Source organism: Dasypus novemcinctus, chromosome 5 (assembly GCF_030445035.2).
Source record: "Dasypus novemcinctus isolate mDasNov1 chromosome 5, mDasNov1.1.hap2, whole genome shotgun sequence".
NCBI classification, from domain to species: domain Eukaryota; kingdom Metazoa; phylum Chordata; class Mammalia; order Cingulata; family Dasypodidae; genus Dasypus; species Dasypus novemcinctus.
Genome location: NC_080677.1, coordinates 91,444,192 through 91,469,745, shown reverse-complemented (window position 1 = coordinate 91,469,745; position 25,554 = coordinate 91,444,192). Strand labels below are relative to the sequence as shown.

General features: G+C 35.7%; 1 pseudogene; it reads right to left on the bottom strand.

Annotated features, from left to right (window-relative positions):
• Window positions 1–10,380: 10,380 nt before the first annotated feature.
• Window positions 10,381–11,929, bottom strand: LOC101431297 (elongation factor 1-alpha 1 pseudogene; annotated as a pseudogene).
• Between the last annotated feature and the right edge of the window lie 13,625 nt (window positions 11,930–25,554).

Here is a 25,554-nt window from a genome sequence, read left to right as displayed (position 1 = left end):
ACAAAATTAAAATATCATCTCATAATATATACACAATAATCTCAGAATGACTATAGGAAAACTATGACCAGTAATATGATTACTTTACACAGTTTAAGAATTTTTGCAGTTCTCTGTATCCCACTAGGGATATACAATCAAATCACTGGGTTTCAAATAATTAAAATATCTTATAATATCTATGAATTAACTTATAATAGTTCCTATTTATGTGTTTATGCCATTAAGTTGATATACATGCAGGTTCATTTGTTTCCTTTTTCTTTTTTTTTTTTTTCAGTTTTTAGGAATTACTTTTCCAGTTGGATTTCACAATAATGAAAAGTATTTATAAAGTTCCAAATTAAATAAACAAAAGAAATGCATTCAAAGAAGACAAGCTTTTAATAATGTCCCTTTCATTCTATTCCCTCTAACTGTAAGTGACCAAATTTCTTCATTTATCCCTCTTTTCTTTTTTGATACTCAAACACATGCATTTTCCCACCCTAGATAAAAGAATTGCAGGCTATGCCTACTTTTCTCTGCCTTGCTTTTATTGATTAATATATTCTAGTAGAATATAGAGACATTCCTCATTCATTTTTATGGCTGCACAATATTCCATGGTATGTAACTACCAAAGATGATTAAGTCAGTCTCATATTAACAGGCATTTGAATTGTTTTATGTCTTTTTCTATTATAAATAATCCTTGTCATATGTATTTTCCTACTTTTGTCAGTGTTTCTTTTCTTTTTTTAATTGTATTTTTTTGAAGATACATAGGCCACAAAAAATGTTACATTAAAAAATATATGGAGGCGGGACAAGATGGCGTCTGAGTGAGTGCACCTTACCATCTCTCCTGAGATGAGGCTGCTGAGGGGGGTGGAGTCTTGCTGGAGCGGGCTGTCTTGGGGGCTTGCAGGACAGAGGGTGTGTGGACATTGATTTGGAGAGAGAATGGCAGAGGTGGTGCTTGCTAAAGGTAGAATTGCGCCTTACAAGTACAGAGGTCGGAAGCTGTGGACTGGCGGGACTCTTCCCCCTGGGGCTGGCGGCCGTGGTGTTTCCTGAGAACAGTCGTTGGTTTTGCGGTGCCGTTCCTGGGCCCCACGGTCCCCAGATGCGTGGTCCCCAGGTCAGTGTCTCCTGAGCCCCCACAGCCTGTGTCCCACAGACCTACGTGCCCTAGATCTGCAGAGTCCTGGACTTCCCTTTCCCAAGTCCAGTGCTCCCGAAGTTCTGGGATTGCCTTAGCCCTCCAGTTTTGGACTGACTCCGTGGGTGGGAGGGAGTCAGTGGCGGGTGCAGTAGGGGGTCCTGGCTAGTATGGGTTAGATTTTCTGGTGTTTCTCCCCTTTTTTTCTTTTCTTTTTTTCCTTTTCTTGCACTTGGAGGACCATACCAGTGGGCTTGGGGAGAGTCTGGGAAGAGAGGAGTGGTGAATCTGCTGAGAAAGCCCGATTCACCTAAATACCCTGGGACAGGAAACCTGGCCTGGGAGAAGGTGGAGTCAGAAAATCAACAGGCTATCTCATAGCACACCTAAAGGAAAGGGACTGTAGGAGGTGCTTTCAAGCCTCCAATAGCATAGTTGGGGTTCCTGGTGAGGTGTGGGTGCTCTCTCTCTGGAAATTAAGAGTCATTGTTTTCTGTGTGGAGCTGATTCAACAAGGACCCACTTGAATCTCCTACTGGACCTCTCAGGCAGCTTTCCTGCTGCCTGGGAGAGAAGGAAGTGAGGAAGGGAGAAAATGGGGAACGTCAGATCCCTAAGCATTTTATTTAACTACAAACAGGAATCCTTGCTTGAAACTTTCCCTAGTATTTGGTTGGTTTTTCCTTGTTTTTCCTTCCTCTTTATCCCCCAAGACCCCTTTTTCTTTCTTTTTTTTCTTTCTCATTTTCCTGCTTACTTCCCCACTCCCTTTTTTTCCCTCTTTCTTTCTTCCTCTGCTTTCTTATTCTTCTTACATTAGGTGCTGCAGGGAGAGCTTCACATTTGCTGTATTTCCTCATCCTCCATACTTTTATGTGTGTATTATTTTGGGCACTAACACTATTCCCTTTCCTCTCCATCTTTCTATCTTCCATCATTGATTGTTTCTCTTACATTACACCTCTCTTTGTTTGCCCCCTATTTTTTTTTTTACTTTTTATTACTAATACCTTTGTTCTGTTTTCTGCCTTTTATTCACTCTTTATATTATTGTACTCTCTTTTCTCTTTCCCTATCTCCTGAACACATAAGCCTTTTAATTCACACTGTATTCCTCCCCATATTCAGATTTTTATGTACTCTACTTTTCTTACTGTTATAACTCTACATACCTTATGTGAGTCTAATATCCATTCTCCTATATCTCACATCGTTCCTCTGTTAATATTTACTATCAATGCTACTATTATTCATTTTCTTTTCTCACTCCTTTTGCTTTCTCTGGCCCTAATATTTTCCTTCAAGTGAACTTAGCCAAAAACAAGGAAATAGAATAAGAAGAACAAAGTGACAAAGAGAAGACTAAACACGCATGCACTAATTAAACTCCAAACTAGACAAAGAAGCTAAGCAACTGACTAAACCTGTCAAGATAAAATGATGACCAGACAACAACAAAAAACTACAAACCAAACCAATAATCAGGAAAACATGCCCCAATCCAATGAACAAACTGAAAACTAGGAAAGGGAGCAGAACATTGAACAATTAATTAAAGATCTCAAAACATATATTAGGGACCAATTTGATGAGGTGAAGGAAGAGATTAAGAATATAAAGAAAACAATTGGAGAGAAGACAGAATAAATTGCAATCATATGCAAAAATATAATGAATATGATGGTGATGAACAGCACAATTCAAGAAATCAAAAATATGCTCTCAGCAAATAACAGCAGACTCGAAGAGGCAGAGGAGAAATTAAGTCATGTGGAAGACAGTACATCTGAAATCAAACAGACAGTAGAATTGGTTGATAAAAAGATAGAAAAATTCCAGCAGGGGTTTAGGGACCTGAATGACAATGCAAAACATCCAAAAGGAGAAGAGAAGGAAAAGGGGACAGAAGGGGTGTTGGAGGAAATAATGGCTGAAAACTTCCCAAACCTATTGAGGGAGATGAATGTGCATGTCCAGGAATCACAACAAGGAAAGACAACAAGATATACATTCTTCTCAAGTGCACACAGATCATTCTCCAAGATGGACCACATGCTAGGCCACAGAAAAAGTCTCAATGAATTCAGAAAGATAGAAATCATACAAAATAATTTCTCTGACCACAGTGGAATAAAGTTGGAAATCTGCAAGGGTCAGAGACCCAGATTTGGCACCAAGATTTGGAAGTTAAACAACACACTCTGAGAAAAACAGTGGGTCAAGGAGGAAATCTCAAGAGATTAATAATAACTACCTCCAAACTTATGAAAATGATAACACAACATATCCAAACTTATGGGATGCAGCAAAAGCAGTAGTGAGAGGGAAATTTATAGCCATAAATTCATACATCAAAAAAGAAGAGCTAAAATTGAAAAACTAAATGCACACTTGGAGGAATTAGTTAAAAAACAACAAATTAAACCCAAAGGAAGAAGAAAGAAAGAAATAACAAAGATCAGAGCAGAATTAAATGAAATAGAAAATAAGAAAGCACTTGAAAAAATAAACAAAACCGAGAGCTGTTTCTTTGAGAAAAGCAATAAAATTGACAAACCCTTAGCTAGATTAACAAAGAAAAAAAGAGAGAAGATGCAAATACACAAAATAAGAAATAAGAAAGGAGTTATCACCACTGATCCCACAAAAATAAAGACTATCATAAGAGGATATTTTGAAAAACTATATTCCAACAAGAAGGACAATTTAGAGGAAATGGAAAAATTCCTGGAAACACATAAGCAACTTACATTGACAAAAGAAGTTGATGATCTCAACAAACCAATTACAAGTAAAGAGATAGAATCAGTCATTAAAAACCTCCCAACAAAAAGAGCCCTGGGCCAGATGGCTTCACAGGTGAATTCTACAAAACATACCTGAAAGAACTAACACCAATCTTGCTGAAACTCTTCCAAAAAATTGAAACAGAAGGAACATTGCCTAACTCATTCTATGATGCCAACATTACTTTAGTACCAAAGCCAAACAGAGATACCACAAGAAAGGAAAATTATAGATCAATCTCTCTAATGAAACTTGATGCAAAAATCCTCAACAAAATACTTGCTAATTGTATTCAACAACACATTAAACAAATTATACACCATGACCAAGTGGAGTTCATTCCTGGGATGCAAGGATGGTTCAACATAAGAAAATCAATTAATGTAATACACCACACCAAAAGATTGAAGGGGAAAAAAATCACATGATCATATCTATAGATGCAGAAAAGACATTTGACAAAATACAACACCCTTTCTTGATAAAAACACTGCAAAAGATCAGAATAGAAGGAAACTTTCTGAACATGATAAAGAGTATATATGAAAAACCCACAGCTAACATCATTTACAATGTTGAAATGCTAAAATCTTTCCCTCTAAGATCAGAAATAAGACATGGATGCCCACTATCACCCCTTATCTTTAACATAGTCTGAGAAGTACTTGCTTGAGCACTGAGGTAAGAAACAGACATAAAAGGCATCCAAATTGGGAAGGAAGAAATCAAAATTTCACTATTTGCAGATAATATGATCCTATACATAGAAAACCCTGAGAAGTCTACAACAAAGCTTCAAGAACTTATAATGAGTTCAGTAAAGTCGCAGGTTACAAGATAAATGCACAAAAATCAGTAGCATTTCTGTACACCAATAATGAGTAATCTCAGGAGGAAATCAGGAATCAAATACCATTAAGAGTAGTAAATAAAAAAATCAAATACCTAGGAATAAATTTAACTAAAGAGGTAAAAGACTTGTATACAGAAAACTACACCACACTATTCAAAGAAATCAAAGACAACCTAAATAAATGGAAGAATATTCCCTGTTCATGGATTGGAAGACTAAATATTATTGAGATGTCTATCCTACCAAAACTGATCTACACATTCAATGCAATGCCAATAAAAATCAACACATCATTCTTTAATGAACTAGAGAAACTAACTATGAAATTTATTTGAAAAGGAAAGAGGCCCTGAATAGCCAAAGACATATTTGAAAAGAAAAAAGAAATGGAGGAATCACACTACCTGACTTCAAAACATACTACAAAGCTACAGTAGTTAAAACAGGAAGGTATTGGCACAACAATAGACACATTGACCAATGGAACCGAATTGAGAGTTCTGATATAGATCTTCATATATACAGCCATATGGTATTTGACAAGGCCACCAAACCCTCTCAACTGGAAGAGAATGGCCTCTCCAACAAATGGTGCCTGGAGAACTGGATATCCATATATAAAAGAATGAAAGAGGATTACCATCTTACACCTTATACAAAAATCAACTCAAGATGGATCAAAGACCTAAATATAAGATCCAAGACCATAAAGACCTTGGAAAGCAAAGTACGGAAGCCTCAACAGGACCTTGTAATAGGAAACAGCTTCATGAATTTCACACCAAAAGCATGAGCAGCAAAAGAACAAATAGATAAATGGGACTTACTCAAAATTAAAGCCTTCTGCACCTCAAAGGAGTTTGTCAGGAAAGTGAAAAGAAAGCCTACTCAATGGAAGAAAATATTTGGTAACCATATATCTGATAGGAGACTTATACCTTGTGTATATAAAGAACTCCTATATCTTGAAAATAAAAAGACAAACAACCCATTTAAAAAATGGGAAAAATTTTGAACAGACACTTCTCTAAAGATGATATACAAATGGCTAAAAAACACATGAAAAAATGCTCAAAATCCCTTGCTATTAGGGAAATGCAAATCAAAACAACAATGAGATACCATCTTACTCCCATAAGACTGGCAGCTATCAAAAAATCAAAAGACTACAACTGTTGGAGAGGATGTGGAGGAATGGGAACACTCATTCACTGCTAGTCAGAATGCAGAAGGATCCAGCCATTCTGGAGGACAGTTTGGCGGTTTCTCAAGAAACTAGCTATAGATTTGCCATATGACCCAGCAATTCCACTGCTGGGTATATACCCAGAAGATCTGAAAACAAGGACACAAACTGATATATGCACACCAATGTTCATAGCAGCACTATTCACTATTGCCAAAAGTTGGAATCTACCCAAATGCCCATCAACAGATGAATGGATAAATAAAATGTGGTATATACATACAATGGAATACTATTCAGCTATAAGAACAAATACAGTACAAACACATGTCATAACATGGATGAATCTTGAGAACCTTATGTTGAGTAAAGCAACCCAGGCATTGAAGAACAAATACTACATGACCTCTCTGACATGAAATAAGTAAACCAAGCACTCTCAGAAAGCTAGAGTCTGGATGGTAAACTTTAAGGTATTTGGAGGGTAGAGGAAGGTTGTGAGCTGAGAGCTACTTAGGTGAATCTATGATAAGCTAGAGGTAAGTATCTGTACAGGGAAGGGATAAAATAGGGCATAGGAATAATTTTGGGTGGGGCTGTGTGGACTTTAGGGGCACTAGGGATGGAAGAATTGGTCAGATTGCCCAAGAAATTGGAGAGAGGGTGAGGGGAACATTTGATCATGGGAGATTGTCAGGTATGTGTTTGAAATTGTGGTGCAGAGAAAACTCTTTAGAGAATGTAATATGGAAAGTTGCCTGTTTGAGATGCTTAAGGGGGGGGGAGGTTGTCTGACACAGGGCAAGCTTCTGGGGAGTGTGTGAGTGCTCATTTTGTCATAGTGGATTATATCTCTGTGTGGAGACCCATACAATGAAGGTATACCCACATCCTGGGGAGGACTGATGTTCTCAAACAGAGGGAACTGTATCTCTTGAGAGAATCGGTGGCTCCCAAAGGGTTAGGGCAGTCAATTATGTCAAACCCTCAACATTTTTGCAAGTATCTCTGAATATGGTCCCTCAAGTATGAAGATTGATTGTCATGGTGGACCCTGAGGGGAGGGGAAAAGAGGTGTTGAATATATGGAATTGGGTAACTGAGGGGCAATGGAAGTGTTCCACAAGATCACGCCGTGATGGATATATAGGTCATGTTAAATTACACCAAAAATGTATAAAAGTAACAATCTCCCAACTGCAATGGCAAAGATCAATAAAGATGGATGGTCCAATGATAAGCCCTTGATGCTGATGGCTCCAATTATGAGCCTGTGTGCCTGAAATATGAACTAGGCCTATAGCTCTGGGGTGCCTAAGAGTTACTGCCTGAGAGCCTCCATGTTGCTCAAATGTGGCCACTCTCTATGCCAAACTCAGCATGTAGATGCATTGCCTTCCCCCCAGTATGGGACATGACTCCAGAGGATGAGCCTCCCTGGCACCAAGGGATTACTACCAAGCACCAGCTGATGATGTAACTACGGAAAGACCATGAAAAAAGAGGTCAACTCAGACCGGCAGAATATCTCAGCCTACATGTAATATCAGGTGTTAAAAACTGCTTTTTGACTTTGGATAAAAAGGGGAAAATGGAAAGGAGAAGTGAGTTTATAGGCTAAGAGTCTCCAAAAGAGAGTCGGGAGGTCATCAGGGAGTGATGCTTATGCATGCCTCAGCAGGGTACCAGAGTCAGCCAAGGTAGATGGAAACCCAGGTGCTGGTTCTCCTGATGGCTGCAGTGACCCACAGGTTCTATGGTCAAGGCAGATGGCTCTGGAGTTTAGGGCCATGTCAGTTGGCTCTACTTTGGAGTTTGTGTTCCTGAGTGTGATGGAGTTGGACTCAGATATAACCTTTCTACACATGCCTCTTCTGTTACTTTTACTGGACCTGTGGTTAGCTTTTGGGTTGGTGTATACTCAGGAGACCTGAATCACTGAACTGTCCATGTGACTGCCAGGCCCTGGACCTCAGCAGACTTGCAGCTCCTATCCTCTGGTTTGTTGGATTTACCCTGGCCAACTGACAGGGAGGTGAAGAGGGTCAACCACCACACCGGGGAGCCTAGAGTGCCTACAGCTGCAAGCAGGAGAATTGCATCCATCATCCATGTGGAATCTAAAACCCTCTTGATGTAGAGGGGGAGTGGACATAGCCATCCCAGGTCCACAAGGTGGAGGAATAGAGTATGGATTAGAGTGGACTTACTGGTGTTCTGCTGAGGAAATATTGTGATTAGTAAGGGAAGAAATTGTAGTAGTGATGTGGAGAGGGTGGCCATAGTGACTGCTGATGGTCAGGAGAGGGAAGAAGAGATATGGTGTGGGGGCATTTTCAGGATTTGGAGTTGTCTTAGGTAGTGTTGCATGGATGGATGCTGGACGTTATGTGTCCTGTCATGGCCCACTGGGTGGACTGGGGGGGGGGGGGGAGTGTGGACTACAATGTGGACCACTGTCTATGTGCTGAAGCAGTTCTCCCAAATGTATTCGCTGGGTGCAGTGGATGTACCACACTGATGGAAGAGTTTATTGATGTGAGAGGGGTGGTGTGGGTGGGGTGGGGGGTATATAGGGACCTCATATTTTTTTAATGTAACATTTAAAAGAAAATAAAGAAGAAAAAAATCAAAAACAAGCAAAAAAATAAAGTGATATCTCATCATAAAATATATATATATATGAGGTTCCCATAAACCCCACCCCCACCCCCACCCTTCCTCCCACATCAACAACCTCTTTCATCATTGTGGCACATTCATTCTATTTGATGAATACATTTTGGAGCACTGCTGCACTGCATGGATAATAGTTTACATTGCAGTTTACACTCTTACCCAGTATAGTCAGTGGATTATGGCAGGCTATATAATGTCCAACATCTGTCCCTGCAATATCATTTAGGACAACTCCAAGTTCCGAAAATGCCCCCATTTCACATCTCTTCTTCCTTCTCCCTGCCCTCAGCAAATACCATGGCCACTTTCTCCACATCAATGATACAATTTCTTCCATTACTAGTCACAATAGTTCTATAGTAGAATACCAGTAAGTCCACTCTAATCCATATTTTATTCCTCCATCGTGTGGACCCTGGAATGGTGATGTCCACTTCACCTCTGTATCGAGAGGAGGTTTAGATCCCACATGGTTGATGGATGTGATTCTCCTGCTTGCAGCTGTAGGCACTCTAGGCTCCCTAGTATGGTGGTTGACCCTCTTCACCTCCCTGTGAGCTTACCTGGGTAAGTCCAATGAACCACAGAGTAGAAGTTGCAAATCTGCTGGCAGATCCAGCTGGCACATGGCCAGTCCAGAGATTCGAGTCTCCTGAGTATTCACCAACCCCAGCACCAACCACAGGTTCAGTGAAAGTGACAGAAGAGACATGTGTAGAAAGGACACATCTGAGTCCAACTTTATCACACTCAGGAATACAAATTCCACAGTAGGGCCCACTGACAAGGCATTGAACTCCAGAGCCATCTGCCATGACCATAGAACCTGTGGGTCTCTGTAGCCCTCAGGAGCACCAGTACCTGGGTTGTATCTACTTTGGTTCTCTCTAGGATTCTGATAAGGTGTGCGTAAATGCAACCCCTCTGATGACCTCCCAACTCTTTTTTGAAGACTCTTAGCCATATAAACTCTTTTGTCTTTACCATTTCCACCTTTTATTCAAGGTCTTTTTCTAGTTGCATCACCAGTTAGTGAATGGTAGTAATCTCTCAGCTCCAGGGAGGCTAATTCTGGGGAGTCATGTTCCCTGCTGGGAGGAAGGTAATGCATTTACATGCTGAGTTTGGCTTAGAGAGTGGCCACATTTGAGCAACATGGAGGTTCTCAGGAGTTAACTCTTAGGCACCCTGCAGCTCTAGGCCTTGTGGAAGTTTCAAGTACACAGGTTCATAAGCATAGTTATCAGTATCAAGAGTTCATCATTGGACCATCCTTCTTCACTGGTCTTTGCCCTTACACTTGGGAGATTGTTGCCATTCTATTGGGGAATGTGACAGAGCTCCCCTGGCTAGGAATTCAGCACTCCCTCAGTTGTCATTTGTAAGTATAACACTACAAATTACACTACTGTGAAAATATTTGTGGATAGATTCCTAGACAAGGGATTGAAGGATCCCAAAGATACATTGGCAATGCATGCAAATTACTATTTCTCCCCTTAATCTTGCCAATGTAAGTTATTATAAAACTTAAAAAAATGGTATCCTAGTGTGACTTTTTTTTTTTTCTCATTAAACTTTGATTTAATGGGTCTCAAAATTCTGTGACAGATTTTTGGTCAAGTTGTTTCCATTTAAAAAGTACTGATTTTAAAAACTAATAACTTAAAACTGCCACACAAAAACAAATTGTCCACAAAACATTCCTTTCCTTCTGAAGGTTTTACGATGCATTGTTATCATTAACCAGTCTTTTACTATTAAACTTAAATGGCCAATTAAGACAAACAGTTCTGAGACCGTTCTTCCACCACTGATTAAGACTGGGGTGGCAGGTGTTGGGGATAATATTCATTTAGCCTTCTGAGCTTTCTGGGCAGACTTGGTGACCTTGCCAGCTCCAGCAGCCTTCTTGGCTACTGCCTTGATGACACCCACAGCAACTATCTGTCTCACATCATGAACAGCAAAACGACCCAGAGGAGCATAGTCAGAGAAGCTCTCAACACACTTGGGTTTTCCAGGAACCATGTCAATGATGGCAGCATCACCAGACTTCAGGAATTTGGGGCCATCTTCCACCTTCTTACCAAAACAGCGATCAATCTTCTCCTTCAGCTCAGCAAACTTGCAAGCAATGTGCGCTGTGTGACAATCCAGCACAGGTGCATAGCCAGCACTTATTTGGCCTGGATGATTCAGGATAATCACCTGAGCAGTGAAGCCAGCTGCTTCCATTGGTGGGTCATTTTTGCTGTCACCAGCCACGTTGCCATGACTAACATCTTTTACAGAAACGTTCTTGACATTGAAGCCCATGTTATCCCCAGCAAGAGCGTCACTCAAAGTTTCATGATGCATTTCAACAGACTTTACTTCAGTTGTAACATTAACTGGAGCAAAGGTGACCACCATGCCCGGTTTGAGAACACCAGTCTCCACTGGGCCCACAGGTACAGTACCAATACCACCAATTTTGTAGACATCCTGAAGAGGCAGACGCAAGGGTTTGACAGTTGGATGAGTAGGTGGCAGGATGCAATCCAGAGCTTCAAGCAGCGTAGTTCCACTGGCATTGCCCTCCTTACAGGTGACTTTCCATCCCTTGAACCAAGGCATATTAACACTTGGCTCCAGCATGTTGTCACCATTCCAACCAGAAATTGGCACAAATGCTACTGTGTCAGGGTTGTAGCCAATTTTCTTAATGCACATGCTGACTTCCTTAATGATTTCCTCATATCTCTTCTGGCTGTAGGGTGGCTCAGTAGAATCCATTTTGTTAACACCAACAATCAGTTGTTTCACACCCAGTGCGTAGGCCAGAAGGGCATGCTCACGGGTCTGCCCATTCTTGGAGATGCCAGCTTCAAACTCACCAACACCAACAGCAACAATCAGGACAGCACAGTCAGCCTGAGATGTGCCTGTAATCATGTTTTTAATGAAGTCTCTGTGTCCTGGGGCATCAGTGATGGTCACATAGTATTTGCTGGTCTCAAATTTCCACAGGGAGATATCAGTGGTGATACCACGCTCATGTTCAGCTTTCAGTTTATCCAAAACCCAAGCATACTTAAAGGATCCCTTTCCCATCTCAGCAGCCTCCTTCTCGAATTTTTTGATCTTTCTTTTGTCGATTACACCACATTTGTAGATCAGGTGGCCAGTAGTAGTGCACTTGCCTAAATCTACGTGCCCAATGACAACAATGTTGATGTGAGTCTTTTCCTTTCCCATTTTAGCCTTAAGATATAGCGTTGGTTTTCATGATACCTGTGTTCTGGCGGCAAACCCGTTGCGAAAAAAGCTAGTGCGACTTTTAATTTTCAATTATCTTAATTTAAATGATGTTAAGCCTCTTTTCATATATTAAGTGGTATTTATATTGCTTTTCCTGTAAATTGTTTATCTCATTAGCCCATTTTCTATACAATTGTTTTTCTTTTCTCTCTATAAACACTCAGTATATATTAACCTTTATATTTTAATAGAAGTTTGTGCTGATATGGAGTTATATATATACAGAAATACATGTTCTTAAATTTAACCTATTCCTGTATGTGTTAATCTATGGTAAAGAGGACTTTTTGATGAGGCTTCTTCTATTAAGATAGGGCCCAATTAGTGTGCATCTTAATCTTATCATTAGAGTCCTTTATAAGCAGAAGGAAATTCAAACATAAAGAGAAAGCCCCAATAAGCAAGAAGTTGAAGGTCAACGGACCCTGAGGAGAAGGGAGAGACTGGGAGAGGCTGCAGCCATGTTCATTGCTGTGTGACAAAGAAGCTAAGGACAAGGGAATGCCATCAGCCAGTTCCAGAATGCCACAGACTTCTGGGAGAAAGCATCACCTTACTGATGCCTTGATATTGGATTTCTCCTGGCCTGGAAACTGTGAGTCAATAAATTCCCATTGCATGGTATTTGCTTGAGCAGCCAAGGAAACTGAAACAAAGTCACATATATATTTTTTCTCAGTTTGTCTATTTCCCTTTTCTTTTGCTTATGATGTCTCTAGTCATGCAGAATGGGTGTGTATAACTATATACATATATATATATATATATATATATATACTCGTACTAATATAAATTATATGTGTAATTTATAATTATAATATATTTATATATAATTGTATATCATAAACATCTTTTCTCTTATTTCTTCATTAATGTGGACTATAGACAGCAAAAATTTCCCTACCTCTGTGTTAGAAAGCAATTCATCCATAGTTTTTTTCAGTGTTTGTGAATTCATTTTTGTAGCTTAATCTCAGATATAATCTTGGTAATGAGAGAAAAGACTTACTGAGGTTTTCTTCACATGGCTATATCTGGATATTCCAATACCACTTACTAAGATTTCCATGTCCTCTTCACCAATGGAGAAGCCATCTTTAATATATGCTAAATTTGTATATACAATTGTGTTTATTTCTGAATTTTCTATTCATTATATTGTTCCTATGTAGCAGTTTTAAAAGTATGTCCACTAATTATTTGATACACCCTTCATCAAAAGGTGGGGTTTGATTCTCCTCCCTTTGACTGAGAGCTGAACTTAGTATATAGCAAATCTGATGAAATGTCATATTGGAAATTAGGTGATAAAAGAAGATGGCTTCACATTGGATTCTCTCTCTCTGTCTTTCTCTCTGCTTTCTCTTTTTCTTTCCCTCTCATCAGTAAGTATAGGAGAAGCCTACTTCTATTTAATATCTCATGTGAGCAGCTGGCTTACTTCAGGTAACTGTAGCCCCAGTCAACAATTTAACTGCAACCTCATGAAAGATCCTGAGGCAGACCTGTAGAGTAAAGCTGCTCCCAGATTCCTGACCCTCAGAAAATGGATAATAAATGTCTTTTATTTTAAGCTGATAAATTTTGGCATAATTTGTTACAAAGATAACTAATGCATCCATCTATTCATGAGCCAATATCACCTGTTTTTCCATATATTTTTTATTAGAGAAGTTGTAAGCTTATAAAACAATCAAGCACAATGTACAGAATTCCCATACAACATTCCTCCAGCAACACCTGACATTGTGTGGAATATTTGTTGCATATCATGAGAGAATATAATCAAACTATTACCACTGACTATGGTTTAGAGCATACCTTTGGTATATTTTTTCTATACCCCCATTATTAACACAGTCAACTTCTTTGACATTGATACAAGAATATTACAATATTGCTTTTAACTGTAGTCCATAAGTTACATTAATTTAGTTTTTCTCATGCATATCCATATACTGTTTTAATTACACAGGTATTATAGTATGCTTTTGTTGCTCTTTATTTCCTGGATATTCAAGACTACCCTTACTTGTTTATTTATCAAATTGTACCATATAATTACAATATCTAGTTCCAGACAGAAAGATACTCACATTTTTTATTGGGATTGCATTTAAATATTAATATATAATTCAATTTCAGAAGAACTACCAACTTTACATTGAATATTCCTATCTAAATGCATGAAACAGTTTTCAGATTATTCAAGTCTACTCAACTTTAGGAGTGGTTTCTAATATTCTAGTTTTGTCATAAATATTTTGTACATTTCTTTTAAATTTATGTCCCAGTATTTTTTTCCTTCATTTTCTTCCATTATTTCCACCTCCTTTTCTCCTTCTCCTTCTTCTTTTGGTTTCTATATATGAATGCTATTGATCATTCATATATATTAGTTTTTGTACTCTACAGTTGTATGCAGAATAATGCCCCCCAAAGATGTTTAAATCCTAATTCTCAGAAACTGTGAATATATTAGGTTGCATGGCAAAGGGGAATTAAGGTTGCAGATGGCCTTGAGTTTGTTAATCAGTTGACTTTAAGATAAGGGGATTATCTTGAATTTTCTAGTTAGGGCCAATGTAATTATGAATCCTTAAAAATGGAAGTAGAAGGCAGGAGAGTCAGGGTCAGAGAGATGAAATGTGAGAAGGATTTGACTGTCCATTGGTGGCTTTGAAGATGGAAAAGGGTTACAAGACAAGGAATGAAGCTAGCCTCTTGATGCTGGAAAATCCAAGGAAATAGATTCTACTCCAGAACCTCTAGAAATAAAACGATCTTGCTGACACCTTGATACCTTGATGTTTTTTGTTAGAGCAGTTGTAGTTTTTCAGAACAAACATGCATAAAACATAGGATTCCCAAATATAACCCTATTATTAACACTTTGCATTGGTGTGGAATCTTTGTTAAAATTTGTGTCCAAGGTTTAATTTAGAGTTCACTGATTCTATAGTTCAGTTCCATGATTAAAAAAAAAATTATTTGGTTATAATGTATACAATTGAACATCTCTCCCTTCTAATTTGATATTCATATGTATGTTTCAGTGCTGTTAATTATATTCACAGTGTTGTGCTGCCATCAGCACCCTTCATTACCGAAACATTTCCATCATTCCAAATAGAAACATCTGCACATGTTAAGCCTTAACTTTGCATTCCCTATCCCTACCTCATATCCTGGTAACCTATATTCTAGCTCCTAACTCTATGAATACCTTGATTTTAATTTAGAGAGACTCAGAATTATAGAGTAATACATTTGCATTATTCTACATTATTTAGTTTGTAACCATTTGTTGCAGCAGCGGTAGAATTTAATTCATCTGTAATTTTATCAAGTTTTTTCTATTTTTTCAATGGTTTTCTTCATGATTCTTTTAGTTTTGCAGATATATCAAGTCATCTGAAAAAATATGCTGTTTCCAATCTGCATGACTGATTGTTTTGACTAATATTGCATAACACAATAATATATTAAAATGGATATAGTGAGTATCTCTGTCATTTTCCTTACTTGAGAAGTCTCTAGTACTTTCATACTAAGGGAATGGATTTGGGTTTAAGCATGTGTAGCATTTATCTATGCATAAAAATATATTAAGGAACTATCCATCAATTCTATTTTTTTTGAGAGTTTTTTCATGAATGGACTTAGAGTCTTTTCAACTGCTTTTCTGTATATCTAAGAAGATAATCATATGGATTTTCTCCTTAGTTCTACTAATGAGATAATTATATTGAATAAATTTCCTAATATTCAACAACCTTTGAAATCCTGGTTGGAATAAACCCAACTTGGACATGAAGCATTGTTTCTTAAATGTTATATTCGATTCTGTTTGCTAATATTTTAGCAAAGAATTTTCACTTTGATATTTAAAAGTTAGATGAATCCTGAGGGGGTTTTTTGTGGTTAATTTTTATCAGGTTTTTGAGTCAATATTATACTTGCTTTTCAAAACAGATTGAAAAAACTGGAAATACTTATACATGCTTAAGCATAGGGGAATCTAAAAATAGTTTAAAAGAAGCAAGACAAAAGATCATATATTAAAGGAATTCAATTATATGAAATGTCTAATAATGGGAAATCTCTGGAGCCAGAAAGTAAATTAGTGGTTGCCTAGGGCTGGGGGTGAGAACAAGGATTAGCTATAAATGGGCAAGGAGAATATATAATTAGAGTGGTGGAAATAGTTCTAAAAGTGGATTGTGATGATGATAGCACAATTTGTTAAACTGTAAATATAAAGTAGGTAAATTTTATCAGGGGAGAATTATGACTTGAAGAAGTTGTGAAAAACATAAATTTTTAAAGAATGAAATGGTGTCCTTTCAAAACAAAGTTGTGTTTAATGGAGAAAAATGAAATTGAATGTGTTCTTCATTTTTCTATGATCTGGAAAAGTTTAAAGTAGCAAGGGAATTATCTGATTCATTAAAGTTTAGTGGAATAACCACTGAAAATATCTGGTCTAGTGTTTTATTTTGCACATTAGGTCAGGAAAGTGGACTCAGTTCTTTAATTATTTTTTTTATATATCTTCTATGATAATTGACCTCTGTGGACTATGTTTCTACTGAGGTCAATTTAGTAAGTATATTTCTTAAAAATTTAACTTTGTCTAGATTTTGAAATATATTTATTGAGAGATCTGGCAGTGTGTTTTTCTCTTATGATTTTATAAAGTCGTCTTCTAATAATTATTTTCTATTTGTCATTTTAATTTTAATTTTTTCTTCCTTTTGCCCTTGATTTCTTTAGCTAATAAGTTGTCTATTTTATTGATTTTATTTCAAAAACTGATATTTGGATTCATATATCAGTTCTATTTTTCCCCTATTTTCTAACTCATTAGTTGCACTTCTTATTTTAAATTCCTTCTTCACAGGTTTCTTTTGTATTAATTTGTTGTTTTTATTTGTCTATGGATATATAATTCATGTATTTTCATTTTCAAATTTATGAAGACACAGTTATTTAAGTTTAAATTTAAAATTTCCCTGATAATTGCTTCAATTGTTTCTCATAGTTACTAAAATATCATCTTTTATCATCTTTAATTTCAAGAGTGTCTTTAAGATCATTTTAATTTCCCTTTGAATATTTTAATGGCACACATAAATTTCCAAGTAGAAGGGCTTTTATAATTAATATTGTCATAAGTTTCTAGTTGAATTTATGGCAAGGAATGCTGTTTTTATGTTTATGTAGGTCTAAAGATTGGATTTTATTGAGGTCTTCTCTGTGACTTAAGATAAGCTCAATTTTTCTGAATATTTTATATATCTTAATAAAGAAGGTATACACTCTATTATCAGGGTTATAATATTTATACTTAGAAGGCTTCCTTTATTGATTGTTATTGGGATTTGTATATTTTTGTTTACTTGATCTTCCTTAGATTGGAAAGAAGTGTATTAAAATTCTCTATTCATGTATCTCATCATATTTTTCCCTGCATTTTTGTACTTTGTTTTATTAAAGTTATAGCTATTTTATTAGGTGTTTAAATATGAATAACTATTATATCTTCTTTGAAAATTGTAGCTTTTAATATTGCAAGTTGAATTATTTGTCCTATTTAACGCTGTTTGGTCTGAATCCTATCATATTAAATATCATCTCTGTTAACTTTGCTTTCATTCTATTTGTGTCCCATCATATTAAATATCATCTCTGTTAACTTTGCTTTCATTCTATTTGTGTTTGCTACTATCTCTTTGTCTACCTTTTAATTTTTAATTTTTATTATTTCTTTGAGTTTTGTATCTTTTTGTATGTAGCACAGTGATAGATTTTACTTGAAACTTTCGTGTGGCAATGGTTATGTCAACCAATTTATTTTTGTTAAGATGAGTTATCTATTTGACTTCTATTACAATATTTTATTTAGTCTATATTTCTGTATAAATAGATTTCTAATTGCTTATTCTGCCTATTTTACTCCATATATCTGCACATACACACATATATATGTAATTATGTTCCCATTTTTGCTCTAATGGTCATTTTCATGGAAAATTATTTTCTGATACCTTTGACTTATTTTTAAAATTGTCTGTTATCATCCATCAATAAGAAACAATGACTTAAACAAGAATATATTGTTTCATCTCTTTTCCCTTATCCAAAAATTCTGATTCAAAGTGATATTTCTTTACACAGATTAATAGACATAAGTTAATCAACTTATTCTATATTTTTATTTCTCCCTTCCCCCCCCCCCAGTTGTCTGTTCTCTGTGTCCATTTGCTGGGTGTTCTTTTTTGTTCACTTCTGTTGTTGGCAGTGGCACAGAAATCTGTGTTTCTTTTGTTTTTGTTGTTGTTGTTGTGTCATCTTGCTGTGGCAGCTCTCCGTGTGTGCGGTGCCGTTCCTGAGCAGGCTGCACTTTCTTTCACACTGGGTGGCTCTCGCCATTGGACACACTCCTTGCGCATGGGTCTCCCCTATGTGGGGGATACCCCCGCGTGGCACAGCACTCCTTATGTGCATCAGCACTGCACGTGGGCCAGCTCTACATGGGTTAAGGAGGCCAGGAGTGTGAACCATGGACCTCCCACGTAAGACAGACGCCCCATCCACAGGGCCAAGTCCACTTTCCATTATTCTATTTTTTTAGATGCTCTCCCCATTCTCATGCTTCATTTTTTATTATTGATCTGTGTTAAATTTGTTGGAGATCTTATTTTTCACATAAAACTTTCTCTCCCTTATAACAGTCTTGTAATCTTAATTTTACAGGCAAATATATATTTAGTTCCTATCAACAATTCTTAAGTGGATGTTTATCTAGTCATTTTGGTTGTTTGAAACATGTTCTCTGGAAGATTCCTCCAAAAGTTCCAGGATTAAAATATTTCCAAGTTCTTCTGAGATAATAAGAGATTATTTATAATTTTTATATTAAAAAGTCAGTTAACCGTTTTGTCTGGACCAAAGAATTGCTTGTTTGTTTGTCAAAGTGTAGTAGATTCACAGGAATGTGTCTTAGTATTTGTTGTTCTGAATAAATTCTCTGAAGTACTCAATATGGTCTTTCAATATGGGATTTCAATCCTTTTAAATTTTAATTTCAATAAAGTTTCTTGAATTATAAACTTTAGACCTTGCTTTGCTCCATTGCTTTCAGTTTTTCCTTTTAGTACACCTAATATATATATGTTGCATCTTCTTTAACCATATTCTATATCTGTGACTTTCTCTTGAAACTTATCTATGCCTTTTGTTACCTTTTCAAATGACTTTGTTGTTGTGCAAGCTGCATTACATAAAGGTTACCCATTTTTATTGTATATTTTCATAATTTTTAGTAAATTTATACAGTTGTGCCATAATCACCAACATTTAATTTTAGAGGACTTTCACTACTCTAAAATTTCCCCCATGCCTATTTGCAGTAATCTATTCTCCCATCCCTACCCTCAGACAAACACTTACCTGAGTATTATATACATAGTTTTGCATTTACTAAATACTTAAATAAATGAAATAATACAATATGCAGTTTTTGGTGTTTGTCTTTTTTCATAGAGCAAAATATGTTTGAGGTTCATTTCTGTTACTCAATTATTAATTGTTTCTCTTCATTGTTGAGTAGTATTCCATTGTATGGATACATTATGTTTTATTTATTCATTCACCAATGGGTGGACTTATTATTTGATTCCCATTGTTAGCTGTTATAAATAATGCTGCTATCAACATTTGAGTACAAGTCTACACTTGACTTTGTCAGTCTTTTATATTACAGCCATTTTTTTTTTTGGTCTTTATTTACTTTTATAATATTACATTCAAAAAATATTAGGTCCCCATATACCCCCCACTCCCTTCACCCCACTCCTCCCCCCATAGCAACAATCTCCTCCATCATCATGAGACATTCATTGCATTTGGTGAATACATTTCTGAGCACCACTGTACCTCATGGTCAATGGTCCACATGTAGATGGAGTGTAATGGTATCACATTGTGATTTTACTTTGCATTTCCCTGATGAATAATTGTTTTGAGCATTTTTCTTGAGATTTTATCTTATTAGGTGAAATACCTATGAAATTATTTTGATTATTTTATTAGGTTGTCTTCTTACTTTTGAGTAGTAAGTTGTCTTTACGTATTATGGATACAAATCTTTTATCAGATAGTCCCTTTTCAAAATGTTTTGCCCAGTCTGTTACTTTTGTCTCTATTTTTTTAATGAGGCACAATATAACATTTTTTTAATGGATCATACTTTGGTTCTACAACTAAGAAATTGTTCCTTAAACCAAGATCATAATAGTACATTATGTTTGGCTTTTTCTAGTTTTATAGTATTAGATCTTACATTTAGATCTATGACACACATTAGTTAATTTTTTTTTATGGTGTGTGATAAGGGTCTAAACCCTTTTTTTAGTTTTCTATTTTTTGCATATGATTTGGCTATTCCAGATCCTTTAAATTTTATTCTGAATTTTAGGATCAATATTTCATTTCCACAGAAAAAGCACTTGGGATTTTTTTATAAGGGTTCTAGTTATTTAGAGATAACTTTGGGGATAACTGCTATCTTAACAAAATCATCTGTTAATTCATGAGCATAGTTAGCAATTTATTTAGATCTTCTTTAATTATTTTCAATAATAGTTTGTATTTTGTGTGTAAATATTGTATCTTTTGTGAAATTATGCCTAAGTAGTTTTTTGGATGCTACTGTAATGGAGTTATTAGTTTCATTTTTCAAATATTCATTCATAATATTTTAAAATACCATTAATTTTGCATGTTTTACCCTTGTTAAACTTATTAATTTTGATAATATGTTTTTTTCTACTTTGGAGAATTTTCAACATTCAAGATCATGTTGCTACAAATAAAGACAGTTTTAATTTTTCCTTTCTAATGTGTACACCTTTAATTTCTTTTTTTAATTTAAAGATTTATTTATTTATCTCCCTCCCCCACATTGCCTGTTTTCTGTGTCCATTCACTGTGTGTTCTTCTGTGTCTGCTTGTATTCTCATTAGTTGGCTCGGGAACCGATCCTGGGACCTTCTGTAGTGGGAGAAAGGCAATCATTCTCTTACACCACCTCAGTTCCCTGATCTGCTGTGTCTCTTATTATCTGTCCTCTGTGTCTCTTTTTGTTGCATTATCTTGCTGCCCCAGCTCTCTGCATGGGCCAGCATTCCTGTGTGGGGCAGTACTCCTGCATGGGGCAGTACTCTGCGTGAGCCAGCACTGCACACAGGCCAGCTCATGACATGGGCCAGCTTGCCTTCACCAAGAGGCCCTGGGCATCAAAGACGGGAGCCCAATTGTTTAAGCCACATCTTCCATTTAATTTCTAATTACTGCCTTACTGCATTAGTCAAAACCTCTTGGAGTATATTGAATAAATGTACTGCAAGCAGACATTTTTGCCTTGATCCTCATATTAAGTGGCAAACATTCAGTCTTTCACCATCATGTATGATGGTAATCATAGGGTTTTTTTTTACAGATGCCCTATATCTGGTTTAGGATATTACCTTCTATTCTTGTTTTGTTGATAGTTTATGACATGAATGGGTATTATATTTTTAATGCTTTTTTTCTGCATCTATTATGATGCTCATGTATCTGTGTCATTTAATCTATTAATATTGAAAATCACTAATTCATTTTCTGATGTCTAACCAAACTTGCATTCTTGGAATATACAACACTTGTTCATTGTGTAAAATCCTTTATATGTCTCTGGACTTGGCTAATATTTTGCTCAGGGTATGTTCATAAGTGGAACTGGTTGTAGTTTTCTTTACTTGTGAGGTATTTGTCTTTATTATTAGGTTAATACTAGTCATAAAATGAGTAGGAAATTCTGCTTCCTATATTTTCTGAAATAATTTGTGAAGGAATGGTATTATTTCTTTCTTAAATGTCTGATTTCGCCAGTGAAAGCATTTGCAATCTGGCTTTTTTCTTGTGGGAAAATATACTAGTTCAATTTACTTACTTGATTTAGGTATATTCAGACATTTCTTCTCAAGACTTTTGGTAATTTGTGTCTTTCTATTAATTTACAAATTAAATCTAAGCTGTTTAATTTTTGACATATAGTTGTTCACAGTATTCCTTTATGATCCTTTTAATTTCTGAAGAATTTGTAGTGATATCTACTCTTTCTTTCCTGATTTTCATAATTTTAGTCTTTGCCACCCATCCCTTTGATCAGTCTATTTAAATATTTATCACTTTTGTTATCTTTCATTCATTGAATTGATTTTCCCCATATTTTTCTATTTTTTATTTCTTTGCATTTTGTTCTGATATTTATTATTTCCTTTCTTCTACTTATAATGGGTTTAATTTACTCTTATTTCTTTAGCTTTTTGAGATGGAAGCTTACATAGTTGACTAGATTTTTCTCCCTTTCTAATACAGCTGCCTGAGGTTGTAAAAATCCTTCTAAGCACTAATTTGGCAGAATTTCGTATGTATTAATATGTTCTACTTCTATTTATTTTCATTCATTTCATGGTTGCTTTTATGGTTCATGTGTTATTTAGAAGTGTTTGTTGTAACTGCAAATATTTCAGAATTTCCCCAATTTTTTTCTGTTCTTGATTTCTAATTTAACTGTGGTTAAGTTTGAGATTTTGCTTTGTATTATTTCAATACTTTTATATTTATCAAGTTTTCTGTTATGTATAAGCATATGATCTATCCTGTAGAATATTCTTATGCACTTGAAAGTAAAATGTATTCTGAAGTTTTGAGGTAGAATATTTACATGTCAATTTTGTTAGTTAGTACATAGTGCTATTCAAGTCTTCTATGTTCTTACTGATTTTCTGAATTGCTGTGCTATCATTTATTGAATGAGAATTATTGAAATCTAACCATAATTGTGAATTCTTTATTACTCCTTTTTTTCTTCATGTAGTATGGGACTTTGTGGTTAAGTGCTTGCATAAATGTAATTGATATATCTTCTTAATATATTGACACTGTCCATTTCAGAACATCCCTCTTTGTCCCTAATATTGATTATCTTTATTTCTATTCTGTCTGATATTAACATACTTATTCATTTTTTATTTTTAAATCATTGGTATGGCAAAGGGTATTTAAATGGTTTAACTGTAATTTTTTTTCAAACCAACACTCGCCCTTCTCCTTTTGCCATTCTCTAAGAAACTCTAATCTGCTTTCTATCTCTGTGAATTATTGAAATTGGTAAAATTTTCAGCTACCATTTTCCTATTTGCTTTCAATATGTCATGTGCTCTTTTGTTCCTGTGCTCCTCCTTTTCTGCCTTTCTTTGTGTAAAATATATGTTAGAGTGCCATTTTAATTCTATATTGATTTTTAGCTGATTTTGTTATTTTCTTAGTGTTTGCTCTAGGGTTTATAATATTCATCTTTACTTTACCACAATCTGCTTAAGATAAACACTGATATAATTCCAGCAAAATGTAGGTGTTTTGTTTCAATAAAACACTCCAAGTTGCAGTTCCTATTTTTCATATTTGACTTTTAATTTTAATAAGTGCCTCTTCAAGATTCTGTAGTTTATTCTGTTACATCTCTTTTCTTCTTCACACAGAACTTCTGATGCCACATTGTTCTTATAGCTGCTGATGCTTTGTCATTACTTTCTTAAACTTTCGTGTTCATATGGATAATTTATCACCAAATATTGTGTTAATACTGTCTGAGGTCTTTCTTTTTTTAATTTTTGCTTTCCTAGTTCTGTTTTTTGAGAGGATTCAGATAATTTCAAGGACTGTTGAAAAATAAGAGAAAAATATAGAAAGTAAAAAGAATAAATTGACTCATTAGTTATGAAGTAACAGCTATTTATGCATTGACTGACTGACTTTCATCAGGAACTATTAAGACCAGCCAATATTGGAAAACAATCTTTATAGTCCTGAAAGTTAAAACTGTCACCGCACACTTTTATATCCAACAAAAATATTCTTTCAGAATAAAGATGAAATATAGACATCTTCAGATAAGATAAAGCTAAAACAATTTATTGCCAACAGATTTGAACAAGAAAAGGTAAAGAAAATTCTGAAAGTTGCATATGATAAATAATACATATTCAATTTCTCTAACATATAGGAAAACAGATTAAATATGCTTCATTCAGAGATAAATTTTAAACAGTCATATTCGCTTATATGTTAATCATTATCATCCTCATCATTATGTTATACAATCTCACTATGTGTCATGCACTGTTCTACGTGCCTTATACTCATTATTTTATTTAATCCTTCCAGTCAAGGTCTGACACAGATATTATTATTACCATTTTTATAGAGGAGGAAAATGAATTGTTAGTTCATTGACTTGTCCAAAGCAAGACACCTAATAAATGGTAGAACTCATTTCCCTTACTCTTTTTTAAAAAGTATAATATACTTAAAAAAAAATTTTTTAATGATACTTAATTACATAAATGGTACATAAAAAATATGGGCTATTCCCATATGCCCCAATTCCTACCCCTCACACATTTTCCCACATTAACAACATCCTTCATTTGGGTGGTACATTTGTTACAATTGATGAACATGTTTTAGAGCACTGACACTAAGCATGGATTATAGTTTACATTGTAGTTTACACTCTCTCCCACACAATTTTGTAAGTTATGACAAAATATGTAATGGCCTATATCTGTCATCACAATGTCATTCAGGACAATTCCTTAAGTCCCAAAAATGCCCCCATATTACACTTATTTTTCCCTCTCTCTCCCCTCAGAACCTCCAGTGGCTACTGTCTCAGTAGTTAGTACTAAAGTTGATAGGTGTATGTCCAAGAGACTTAAATCTTTGGGCATTCCATGTGTCGGTAGGGCCCTGAATCCCTTACTCTTAATCCCTGGCTCTTTGCCTCCATATTCTAATACACCCTGAGAAACTATAAGATGTGGAACACATGTTCATCGATGTGGGAACTGGATACTACGTAGAGAAGACAACTGAGGATGCAAACAAAGCACTTATTCATGTGGAAAATAGACTTCCTCACCCACAGATGGAAAAAATCTAGTCAGCTCTGCAAGAGAAGCATGAAAGGCTATCATGGAGATGATGAGCCAGATTCAACAGCACACAGCTCAGGGAGAAATTCAGGTTACAGCCAAGGCTTAAGCCTGCTCCAGAAATGGGGGAGAGGATACCAAGCTTCAGAGGCCTGGGACTTAAAGGGCATAGCTTTCTAATGTGGGAAGAGAAAGGTATTATGTATAATGCTAATAAATGTGCAAGCTGGGAAAAAAATGTTAGCACTAATATGTTAGCACTAGATCTTTTTTAAAGATCCAAAAAGTCCATTTAATATTTAAGTTAGTAGCTGTCTTCTCTCTCTTTATCCAAATATAGAACACTTAGTGTCAGACCTTTGCTTGCATAAAAAATCATCGTATTAATTTTGAAGTATACAGAGTTTACCTTTATATTAAGAATGGGCTAAGGATGGCCATCATGACCGCCACCATTATTCTTATTCAACATTGTACTGGAAGTCCTAAGCAGAGCAATATGTATATTCCATGTGTATATATTTATATAATTATAGGAAGGAAGACATAAAAC